Raw genomic sequence first — 13007 nt, 5'->3', positions numbered from 1 at the left:
ATAAAAATTTTTTTTTTTTTTTTTTTTTGAGATTTTTGGCAAAAAATTGCAATTTCTTGAGCTGCTTCGCCACGTCACGGCAAATCTCATTTGAAGCAGTCCTACACTAAAATATTTTTATAAAATGTGCCTTTTAAGCGTGTCATTTCTTCCAGCATTTTTGCAGCATTTTATACCTAGTCAAATGAATGAAAAAAAAAATGTGCTGCAAAAATGCACATATATATAATATATATATAACATATATATATAATAACATATATATATTTATATAATATATATATAATATATATGCATTAAAAAGGTCAAAATGTGCATATAAGTGCTAACACTTGGTGCAGAAAAATCCACAATATTTACACCACATGTGAACATGGAGAAGCAATATATTGTGAGCTTCCGATATAAGGTTACTTATGGGAATGACATTGTGCAATGTAACATGTGTGAGGTCACATTTCACACCTTCAGTGTGAGATAAGGGAATGTTTTGCATAGAAAAAGCGATAAGGAAAACATAAATGTCACATGGATTATATCTACACCTGCCGGGGACACCTCTGCTCCAGAACTATACAGACGGGAGAGTCATATCCGCAACATAAAGGCTGAGTAATGAAATATGCTATCTGTAGGAAGGTAAAAGGGCAAGATAAATTCATAGGAGCATAATATGTGCAGATGCAAGAACTGATGCAAAACACTGATGATACCGGTACTGTTTTTTCATGGATGTGTTTCAATACGGACGTGTGAATGAGGCCTGAGATTGTGAGGGCATCTTCTGTGTTTACCATAGATTTTCCATGTGGTGCAGGTCTAGGCTTTGCCATTACAAAACTGTGAACTTTTTCTGCTGAAGCCATTTTTTTTGTTGATTTTGAGTTACGCTTATGGGCACTGTCATGCTGTAAGGTGAAATTCCTCTTCTTCTTCAACTTTTTACCAGAGAGACAAAGATATTTTTTGAAAATTTACTAATATTTTGCATTGTTCATAATTCCTCCATGTTGACTAAAGCCCCAATTCTAGCTGACGAAAAACAGCCCAAAGGATAATAATGTTTCCACCATGCCTCACTGTGGGTATGGTGTTCTTTTGGGGATTGCTTTCCCACATGTTTTTGGCACACTTTAGGGCACTTTGCACGCAGCGATATCGCTAGCGAGCGTACCCGCGCCCGTCGGTTGTGCGTCATGGGCAAATCGCTGCCCATGGCGCACAACATCGCTAACTGCTGTCACACGTACTTACCTGCCTAGCGAAGTCGCTGTTGCCGGCGAACCGCCTCCTTTCTAAGGGGGTGGTCCGTGTGGCGTCACAGCGGCGTCACTAAGCGGCTGCCCAATAGAAGCAGAGGAGTTGAGATGGGCGGCCGTAACATCCCGCCCACCTCCTTCCTTCCTCATTGACGGCGGCCGCAGGGACGGTGATGTTCCTCGTTCCTGCGGTGTCACACATAGCGATGTGTGCTGCAGCAGGAACGACGAATTCCGTGACCCCAACGACATTTCGTTAGCGATGTCATTGCGTGTAAAGTGGCCTTTAATGTAGGTTTTGGCAAAACATAGCTGGGCTTGGATGTTTTTTTGTAAGAAAAGGATTCCATCTTGCCATCCTACCCCACAAGTCAAATATATCAGATTTTATTTTTTTAATAAGGAAGAGAGGGAGAAATTGGGAGTGTTTTCTTAAATAAAATATTTTTGTGTGTGTTTTTTGCTTTTCAATTACTGGGTTAGTAATGGAAGTGTCTGATAGATGCTTTTACATTACTAACCCCTGGGCTCAATGCCAGCTGACACTACACAGCTGACATCAACCCAAAAAATCATTACCCTGATTGTCACCGCACCAGGGCAATCAGGAAGAGCCAAGGCACATCTTTTTGTGATGTGCCAGTTCTGGGGCGGCTGATATTTTTAGGCTTGGAAGGGCCAAATATCCATGGAGCTTCCCAGCCTGATAATATCAGTCCACAGTTGTCTGCTTTACCTTTGCTGGTTATCAAAATTAGAGGGACCACACATAGTTTTTCTTATTTATTTACTAGTTTAAACCAGGCTAAAAGGCCTTTAGTGCCACATGAAAGGCACTAAAGGGTGCAAGTGTATAATATGTAGGTGGGCAGGACATTATATAGCTGCAGGATACATATCTCTTCTATCTTTCTATTCTGCAAAAAGTTCTGAAATGATTCTTAGGTTGAGGTTACACAAGCGTATACCATCCAATGGAAGAGAATCGGATGAGCTCTGCTGTGAGTGTGAGCTGAGTGTCACTCACTGTGCTCTGATCCTTTCGCATGTGAGAATCGGATCACAGGTGAGGAGAAGATGGAGAGTTTAATTTCTCCATCTTCTTCATTGTCTGTCTTTGCGTATATCAGACTGCACTCGGCTGTCATCCGATGCTTCACACGAACCCATAGACTTATATGGGTGAGCATGAACTGGTATACGCTGCCAATGGCAGCATGCTACGATTTTTCAGTCATGCCGAACCAGCATGAGAAAAAAAATGCAGATCTGACCTGTATCATTGTTTAACATTGGTCCGAGATTCTTGTATCACACTCATATCTGATTTAAACACTAAAGTGAGTGAACCCTTGTTTTTATGATTTTTTTTTTTTACATAAGGTGTGTACACTTTTTATATCCATTGTATGCACAGCAATTTATTTTGACATTGCTGTACAGATTTTCCAATGGTTTTTTTCAAGTTCTTTTTTTATGCAGAATCTGCCTGAAAAAGATGCTATATGCACATAATTTTAGTGTTCATTAGACACTAAAATCAGTGAAATTGGATTACTTCTGACATGTTTCCCCAACCACTTCAGCTTCATCAGGGGGACAAGAGGCAATGGTGAAAGAGTGTCGGTAAGTCAGGTTTTTAGAACAATTGTTACATCTCATTGGATTATACACATGTAAATAAGTAGTAATGGAGGCATATCGGTGTTTGGAGACCAGCTGTCCTGGGAGAGACTTCAAAAGTTATAAAAACCCCAGTTACCAATGTTGTCTCATTCTCTCACTTTTGGTCCTGAATCTCTTGATAAAGCTAATGTTAGGCTATGTGCGCACGTTGCGTAAATACATACAGTTACGCTGCGCTTTGTAGCGCAGTGTAACTGCATGCGTCCTGCGTCCCCTGCACAGTCTATAGAGATTGTGCAGGGGCCGTGCGCACGTGGCGTCTTGGAGCGCAGCGCTTCGGCTGCTGCCCGAAGCGCTGCGTTCAAGAAGTGACATGTCACTTCTTCCGTGCGCTTTGCCGGCAGCTCCTGCTCTGTCTATGGGAGGAGCTGCAGGCAGAGCGCATGGAATCGGCTTTTTTTTGTTTTTTCTACGGACATTTTCTGCAGCGATTTGAAGCGCACATGTGCTCTTCAGATCGCTGCAGAAAATTCTGCAGGGCTAGTACGCAACGTGCGCACATAGCCTTAAGGTGAAAAATGTCAGAGCTATTTTCGCTCCAGTGCCTGACTCTACATCTTCCACCCAACTCCTTTTGCCCTGTGTGCATCAGACGTACTCTAGTGAACTTATGGGCCTCTTTTATCAATCTTTAAGGCCTTTTAGGCCAGCTCAGGTGGTGGAATGCTGTCTGAGTATTAAGGTAGTTAGATTCCTGTGATCTTTTTGGGTTCCACCATCTGTCCCAGAAGTGCCTCCTATCTAGTCCAGTGCTACAGTCTTCTAAAACTGCTGCACTCTGCTACATTCGCTAAGTGAGTGAGTATGCTAAAAAATTAGGGTGGTAGTGTAGCACCCTGGAGAACCAGGTACACGCACATTTAAGCCCCCAAAGGGTTACATCAGCCGACCTGAAACCCTAGTCACCCCCCCTCAGGGCAAGACAGGCACACCAGTGGGCGGGACCAGGCGGTTAGGGAACGCCCACCTAGGGGTCTAGACAGCCGAGGGCAGGAAAACAAGCAGTCTAAGGTCAGTCTAGTTCAAGGTGGAGAGGAGTGTGGGCTGGAGCTAAGTGTAGCTCCAGCGGAGAAAGTTCTATTGTTGAATGGTGCCAGGGTCGGAGCCCTGGTACCTTGGCTAGGTGGCATACGGTTGCCATAGTCTGCACGAGACGGGAAGACGGCTGCGGGGATCCAGAGTGGACCAGGACAGGGTAGTGGCCCGCCGGTGCAGCCACCGGAGAACTGACCGGAAACCGTACACACAGAAAGGGGGTACTCGGACCCTGAAGCCATGACCAAAACCAGCAGCCTAGCTAATTCACCGATTGAGGGCAGGATTAAAGCTCCTGTCCCAACCTAAGTCCCGAAAAGTAGACAACCACCCACAGAGAGGGATAGGGCCACCGCCAGGGCCTGTAGATCCCACGGGTCAGCGTCACACAGGCACGGCTCCCAAACAAAGAACCGGGAGCGGGAACCTGCGTTACACACCGGGCAGTCCCAATTTCCACAAACAGTGCAGAGGAGAAAAACTTGACTACCATACCCGGGTGAGGAAGCAAATACACCCATCTGCGGAGGCCGGCCACCATCATTTTGGTTTACCACAGGACTTGTGTACTTCTTCTCATTGTGAGTAACATCTCCGGCCTGGCCGGGTGCGCCAGCCCCTGCACTAATCCTCAGCGCAAGGACACTGGGCCCCGGGGCATCCATCGCAACCCACGGAGGGGTTAACAACCAGCTGCCATTACACCTCCCCGGGCCTTCCATAACTGCAGCGGTGGTGCCGTACCTCACCACACACCATGGGTGGCGTCACAGACAACCTCCCTTGTAAATAAACTCTCCCTTTTCACTTGTGGACGGCTTACCGCTGCTCGAGCTCGGGTCCGGTTCCCACTCGAGCCACGGAGAAGCCCCAGATCCGAGCAGCCCCTCGTGGAGGTCTGGCCCCCGCCCGCGACAGTTGTTTTGGACAAGGGATTGACTCTGAAGGCCCCGGCATACTACATCAAATGCCTGTTCCTAGCTGGGACTTGCGTCATACAGGCGGGCATATATCTGCTAGCAAGTTACAGTTTTGCACAGCATTATCAGACACAATTCCACTTTGCTCTGGCTCATAGGCGGATTATAATGAGGGCAATCTGGGCTACCGCCCAGGGTCCGAGGCGCAAGGGGGCCCATTCAGGGCAGTTAGTAATAAGGGCAATCTGGCCAGTTGTTCGGAGCCTTAGACTCCGGGGGGCCCATGCCCAGATTGCCCTCATCTATTATCAGCGGCAGGGTTGGTCTGGCCCACTGGGGTAGCGGGGAATCCAGGGCCCCCAGCCTTTCAATCATAAACTTCAGTGGGCGTACAAGTTCTGCAGGACCTTTAGTAACATCACGTGTGTCATGTGACTCACCAAAGGTCCTAGCGGTGCACTACGGGAGTCCCCAAGCCTGCACCAATGAGGTGTGCAGGACTTGGAGACCGCGCCGCTATTCAAATGTATGCGCGTATTTCAGGCGCGCATACATTTGTACAGTGCGGCCGGTGACAGAAGGCAGAGCAGCGCTGCTCAGCCCCGCACCGCAACGTCATCACCGGGGCCGAGGCTGCAGAGGAGGAGGACGCGACAGGACTGAGGCAGAGGAGCACGCCCCAGTCCTGCACCAACATGCCATCATCACCAAGGCCGAGGCTGTAGAGGAGGAGGACGCGCAGGCACAGGTAAGTGTGGCGCCCTGGACTAGCCAGGTCGTCACAGGTACTGCAACAACACACCCCACACCCCGAGATAGGCACATCAGCCAGACACAAATCCTTGTTGCCTCCCTCCAGGGGCTGATGTCCACACCAGGTGGGGTGGAGCCAGGCGGTTGGCCCCACCCACTGAGGAGTTCAGAGTCCTGGAGGCGGGAAAGGAAGGCAGTCAGATCTGGGTAGGAGTGAGGAGAGGAGTGAAGTAGTAGTTGAGGAGCAGACTGACCGTGTCCGGGTACATTGCCCGGGCACCGAGAGCAAGGTTGGCAGACGGTGGTGGCCGTCTGCACGAGAGGCAGATCGACGCGGAACCGTAGGACCGGGGACGGGCGGTGGCCCGCCGGTACCGAACCGGGGAGCGAAGTGAAGCCAGCACAAACCGGCAGGGCCTGGGGACCCCGACCAGGCTAGGAGTCGCCGTTAAACAGGTCAAATCCATTAGTGACCGGAACCCCAGGGGTTTCCAAACAGCCAAGACCCGACTAAAGGCAACAGCAACAGGGAAATACAGCTACCGCCACAAATAGAATTCCCAGGGCCAGAGCCTGCGGGCAAAAGGGCTCCTCCGGCTTATATCCACTCTGGGGAGTAGGTTACCGGTGGGAAGCCATCGGGACCGAAGTTACACAAAAGGTGCAGGGAAAGGCAGCCACCACCAACCATCCGGGAGAAACCACAGCAGCCGGCTGCGGGACCCGTCCATCCAGCCGTTTGTTTTACCGGAGACTCTGCATCTGTTCTTGGCTGAGTGAGTACCACCGTGCCATCCGGCACCGCGCTGCCCCCGCGACCCTGCACCTCACCAACCGTACCTCCCCGTCACACCTTACCGGGCCCCGGGACAACCAACCCCTACCCACGGAGGGAGAAAACAACATCCCAGCTGCTCCCTGCCATCGCTCCCGGGATCCCCGTCACCAGCAGCGGTGGTGCCCCAACCTCACCACAAACCGTGGGTGGCGTCACGGACCAAATCCCCAAACCAAACTACTCCCTTTCACTCATGGGCGAGGAGCGCTGCTCGAGTCCCCGGATCCGGCCCACCGCTCGAGCCACCTAGCAGCAGCAGCAGCAGCGCCGGACCCGAGCGTGGTGAGCGCAGCGCCCCGCCGCCCGCGCCATAAGCGCTCCACAGGAGCCGAAGACGACATATACAGTAATTTTACTTGGGCTGTGGTGGGGGAGGGGTGGTGTTATTTTACAAGGGACATTAAGAAGCGGTGGGGGACTTTATGGAGCATAGTGGGGGATATTATAAGGCAGTGGGGACATTATAGGGAAGTGCTGGATATTATAAGGCAGTGGAGGGACATTATAGGGCAGTGGGGGGACATTATAAGGCAGTGGGGGACATTATAAGGCAGTGGGGGACTTTATAGGGCAGTGGGGGACTTTATAGGGCAGTGGGGGACTTTATAGGGCAGTGGGGGACTTTATAGGGCAGTCGGGGACTTTATAGGGCAGTGGGGGACATTATAGGGCAGTAGGGGATATTATAAGGCAGTGGGGACATTATAGGGCAGTGGGAGACATTATAAGGCAGTGGGAGACATTATAAGGCAGTGGGAGACATTATAAGGCAGTGGGGACATTATAAGGCAGTGGGGGACATTATAAGGCAGTGGGGACATTATAAGGCAGTGGGGGACATTATAAGGCAGTAGGGGACATTATAGGGCAGTGGGGGACTTTATAGGGCAGTGGGAGACTTTATAAGGCAGTGGGGGGACATTATAAGGCAGTGGGGGACATTATAAGGCAGTGGGGGACTTTATAGGGCAGTGGGGGACTTTATAGGGCAGTGGGGGACTTTATAGGGCAGTGGGGGACTTTATAGGGCAGTGGGGGACATTATAGGGCAGTGGGGGATATTATAAGGCAGTGGGGACATTATAGGGCAGTGGGAGACATTATAAGGCAGTGGGAGACATTATAAGGCAGTGGGAGACATTATAAGGTAGTGGGGACATTATAAGGCAGTGGGGGACATTATAAGGCAGTGGGGACATTATAAGGCAGTGGGGGACATTATAAGGCAGTAGGGGACATTATAGGGCAGTGGGGGACTTTATAGGGCAGTGGGAGACTTTATAGGGCAGTGGGGGACATTATAGGGCAGTGGGGTACATTATAGGGCAGTGGGGGACATTATAGGGCAGTGGGGGACATTATAAGGCAGTGGGGGACATTATAAGGCAGTGGGGGACATTATAGGGCAGTCGGGGATATTATAAGGCAGTGGGGGGACATTATAGGGCAGTGGGGGGACATTATAGGGCAGTGGGGGACATTATAAGGCAGTGGGGGACATTATAGGGCAGTTGGGGATATTATAAGGCAGTGGGGGGACATTATAGGGCAGTGGGGGACATTAAAAGGCAGTGGGGGACATTATAAGGCAGTGGGGACATTATAAGGAAGTGGGGGACATTATAGGGCAGTGGGGGACTTTATAGGGCAGTGGGGGACTTTATAGGGCAGTGGGGGACTTTATAGGGCAGTGGGGGACATTATAGGGCAGTGGGGGACATTATAGGGCAGTGGGGGACTTTATAGGGCAGTGGGGGACATTATAGGGCAGTGGGGGACTTTATAGGGCAGTGGGGGACTTTATAGGGCAGTGGGGGACATTATAAGGCAGTGGGGACATTATAGGGCAGTGGGAGACATTATAAGGCAGTGGGGACATTATAAGGCAGTGGGGGACATTATAAGGCAGTGGGGGACATTATAAGTTAGTGGGGAACATTATAAGGCAGTGGGGGAAATTATAGGGTAATGGGGGACATTATAGGGCAGTGGGGACATTATAGGGCAGTGGGAAACATTATAGGGCAGTGGGAGACATTATAGGGCAGTGGGAGACATTATAGGCCAGTGGGGACATTATAGGGCAGTGGGGGACATTATAGGCCAGGGGGACATTATAAGGCAGTGGGGGACATTATAGGGCAGTGGGGGACATTATAGGGCAGTGGGGACATTATAGGGCAGTGGGGACATTATAAGGCAGTGGGGACATTATAAGGCAGTGGGGGACATTATAGGGCAATGGGGGACATTATGAGGCATCAAGGATTGTGGAAGGCAGCAAAGTATAATGAGGAGGGGGGGAATTTATACAGGGATTTAGTATGGGGGAGATATTATATAAAGGGCAAATTTTGGGGGACATTTTGGAAAGGGGCACTTTGTGGGGCTATTTTGGAGAGGAGCAGTGTGTGGGGGGATATTTTGTGCAGGAAGCCATTAACAACCCCTTCTCATTCCAGTTGTTTCCCCAGACATTATTAAATAAAAGGGGCCAGTATGAGGGACATAATTACTATATGGGGCCAAAATGAGGGACATACATGATTGGTTTATGGTGGCACGTGGGGCATAATTACTGTAGGGGCAAATTAGGGGACATTATTACTGATGTAATATAAGTTAATTTTGAGGATACTGTCTCCACTGGGGGAACAAGAGTCTAACGTGGTGTAGAAATTGGGGAAATAGTGAGGAATGTGCTCTGGGAGTGATCGGCTATAGGTGACTGTTATTTTCTGCAGTCGCGTCATGGCAGGAAGAAGTGATGACGGTCAGCACCGGATGAAGAGAAAAAGCGAAGATGAATAACCTCAGCTAGAGACGTCACTGGTAAGTCAGTGTGTTAAATATACACACACACTACACTGTATACAGAGCTCCTGTGCAGTGGCGTAACTAGAGTTTGATGGGCCCTGGTGCAAAATTTGGACCGGGGCCCCCCTCCACGTACACCGACACTTAGAGTATGGGATAATGACACCGACACTCGGGGTACAGGATAATGACGCTGACACTTGGCTCTTACCCTCAGCACCTAGATTTCCCATGATCTGAAATCCTTCTATCAGCACCCAGCTTACCTATGTTCTGATATCCATCTTGTCCTTGGCACCCAGCTTCCCCATGCTCTGCTATACATCTTTCGCTCAGCACCCAGCTTTCCCATATCAGAGCATAGGAAAGCTGGGTGCTGAGAGATGTACAGCTGAGCATGGGAAAGCTGGGTGCTGAGAGATGTACAGCAGAGCATGGGAAAGCTGGGTGCTGAGAGATGTACAGCAGAGCATGGGAAAGCTGGGTGCTGAGAGATGTACAGCTGAGCATGGGAAAGCTGGGTGCTGAGAGATGTACAGCAGAGCATGGGAAAGCTGGGTGCTGAGAGATGTACAGCAGGGCATGGGAAATCTGGGTGCTGAGAGATGTACAGCTGAGCTTGGGAAAGCTGGGTGCTGAGAGATGTACAGCTGAGCATGGGAAAGCTGGGTGCTGAGACATGTACAGCAGAGCATGGAAAGCTGGGTGCTGAGAGATGTACAGCAGAGCATGGGAAACCTGGATGCTGAGAGATGTACAGCAGAGCATGGGAAAGCTGGGTGCTGAGAAATGTACAGCTGAGCATGGGAAAGCTGGGTGCTGACAGATGTACAGCAGAGCATGGGAAAGCTGGGTGCTGAGAGATGTACAGCTGAGCATGGGAAAGCTGGGTGCTGAGAGATGTACAGCTGAGCATGGGAAAGCTGGGTGCTGAGAGATGTACAGCTGAGCATGGGAAAGCTGGGTGCTGAGAGATGTACAGCTGAGCATGGGAAAGCTGGGTGCTGAGAGATGTACAGCTGAGCATGGGAAAGCTGGGTGCTGAGAGATGTACAGCTGAGCATGGGAAAGCTGGGTGCTGAGAGATGTACAGCTGAGCATGGGAAAGCTGGGTGCTGAGAGAAGAGCCTTTTTCCCTCAGCACAAAACATTCCCATAGATCTCCAAATACTATAATGGCCCCCACATAGCCTTCCGTATAATATAATGGTTCCCACATAACCCGTCATATATTATAATGCACCCCCATAGTTCTCCATGTATTATAATTCACCCCATAGTTCTCCATATTTTATACTGCACCACAGTCCTCCATGTTTTATAACGCACACCCATAGTCCATTATAAGGTAGGCTCCATAGTCCTCCATATATTTTAATGTAGCCCCCATTGTCCTATATGTATTATAATGCAGCGCCATAAATCATCATATTGTGTTATGCAGCCCCATACTCCTCCAGGTATAATGCACCCCTAGTCCATGTATAAGGTGTCCTTCATGTTTATTATGCAGTCCCACCGACCTTCATGTATCATGCAGCCAGCCGCCCCCAGGGCCTCCATCTGTCATGCAGCCAGCACCCCCAGGGCCTCCATGTGTCATGCAGCCAGCCCCCCCCAGGGCCTCCATGTGTCATGCAGCCAGGCCCCCCCCCAGGGCCTCCATGTGTCATGCAGCCAGGCCCCCCCAGGGCCTCCATGTGTCATGCAGCCAGCCCCCCAGGGCCTCCATGTGTCATGCAGTCAGGCCCCTCCAGACCTCCATGTGTCATGCAGTCAGGCCCCTCCAGACCTCCATGTGTCATGCAGTCAGGCCCCTCCAGACCTCCATGTGTCATGCAGCCAGCCCCCCAGGGCCTCCATGTGTCATGCAGCCAGCAAAATAAAAAAACAAGTACCTATCTTCTCCTTGCGACTGCGGTAGTTACGCCTCTGCCCGCATATGTCACACACCCTGCTCCCCATACAGCCTGCACCCCCCAGACCACACACACTACATCCCCATGTCACACACCCTTCACCCCATACAACCTGCAACCCCCAGTTCACACACACTACACCCCCATATCTCACCCACCCTGCTCCCCATACAGCCTGCACCCCCATATCTCACACACCCTGCTCCCCATACAACCTGCACCCCCATATCTCACACACCCTGCTCCCCATACAGCCTGCACCCCCCAGATCACATACACTACATCCCCATATGCCACATACCCTGCTCCCCATTCAGCCTGCACCCCCATATCACACACACTACACCCCCATATCTCACACACCCTGCCCACATATCTCACTCTGCCTGTACCCCAACTTACCCCTCTCAAACACTCTGCACCCCTTCACATGCTTCTGTCAGTCTGCAGCCCTCATATGCCCCTCACCCTGCAGCCCCCCTCCCCCTCATGTCTCCTCTTTTCTTATTACCAGTCATCATGCGTCCAAATCTCCTTCAGGATTCAGTATCTCCTGCTTTCTGCCGGCCTCCTGTGTCTCCTCCCACACAGTCACATGGGCATGACGTCATCGCAGGTCCTGCAGGATGGATTCCGTCTTCTGTGCAGGAGGCACTCCTGCTCTGCTGCAGCTCAGAAATGGCTGGTGGGCCTCTCCAGATCAGGGGGCCCTCTACTGACACTGGGCTCCCCTGACTCACAGGCCGGCCCCCTGACGGTCGCATTGTCGGCCACTACATAGCGGCACTACACATAGGGGCCCGGCAGCCAGCTCTGCAGAGCGGCTGCCGGGCCCCTATAACCCTGCGGGCCCGGTCGCAGTGGCGACCTCTGCGACCGCGGTCGTTACGCCCCTGCTCCTGTGTATAATGTCACTGGTGAGCACTGTATTACCTATACACTATATACAGAGCTTATGTGCATTATGGCACTGATGATATTAGTGTTATTAGCATTGTAGTTTTATTCATGATCATTATTGTAGTATTATATGTCCCTGTGTGGTAGTAATATGTCGTCTGGTCATGTTGTACTGATATTTGTCTCGTGTGTGGTATTATTTGGTCATTATGTGGTGTGGTAATAGTGTCACAGTATTTCTTCCTTGTATGTGGTTGTATTCGGTCACTATGTGGTCTGATTATGGTGTGGCGGTATTACTCTCTTGTATGTAGTTATATTCGGTCATTATGTGGTGTGGTTATAGTGTTGCGGTATTTCTCCCTTGTATGTGGTAATATTCGGTTACTATGTGGTCTAATTATTGTGTGGTGATTGTATGTGGTTGCTTTTGATCACTATGTGTTGGTAGTATGTTATCTGGTCATAGTGACGCGGTATTTCTCCCTTGTATGTGGTATTATTCGGTCACTTTGCTGTCTGGTCACGTTGTGGCGGTATTTCTCCCTTGTATGTGGTATTATTCGGTCACTTTGCGGTCTGGTCACGGTGTGGCGGTATTTCTCCCTTGTATGTGGCTGTATTTGGTCACTGTTTGGTGGTAATATGTGGTCTGGTCACTATGTGGTGGTATTTTCCCCTTGTATATGGTATTATTGGTTTTGGTACAGTGGAGTGTGTTGTGTATGGAGGTCACTTTTTCTCTCTATAAGGGGGAGATTATTTCCAATAGAAATAAAATACTTAATCATTTAACCCCTCCCTGTCCTGTGACTATTACACTGCAGTAAATATGCACTTACAGAGGTTCTCCAGTGAAAACAGGTAATCACCTTTACTA

At 50.1% G+C, this 13007-nt stretch overlaps 1 long non-coding RNA gene across 1 annotated transcript in view; it reads left to right on the top strand.

Moving 5' to 3' along the window:
* The first annotated feature begins 550 nt into the window (after window positions 1-550).
* Window positions 551-13007, top strand: part of LOC142279423 (uncharacterized) — a 30269-nt gene continuing 17812 nt past the window's right edge. The window contains exon 1 of the long non-coding RNA XR_012742096.1: window positions 551-639. This is a non-coding gene — a long non-coding RNA (uncharacterized LOC142279423). The remainder of the gene's footprint in view (window positions 640-13007) is intronic.

This window comes from Anomaloglossus baeobatrachus, chromosome 1 (genome assembly GCF_048569485.1).
Source record: "Anomaloglossus baeobatrachus isolate aAnoBae1 chromosome 1, aAnoBae1.hap1, whole genome shotgun sequence".
Taxonomy (NCBI): domain Eukaryota; kingdom Metazoa; phylum Chordata; class Amphibia; order Anura; family Aromobatidae; genus Anomaloglossus; species Anomaloglossus baeobatrachus.
The sequence above is the reverse complement of the archived record's forward strand: the minus strand, read 5'-3'. Positions and strand labels throughout refer to the sequence as shown.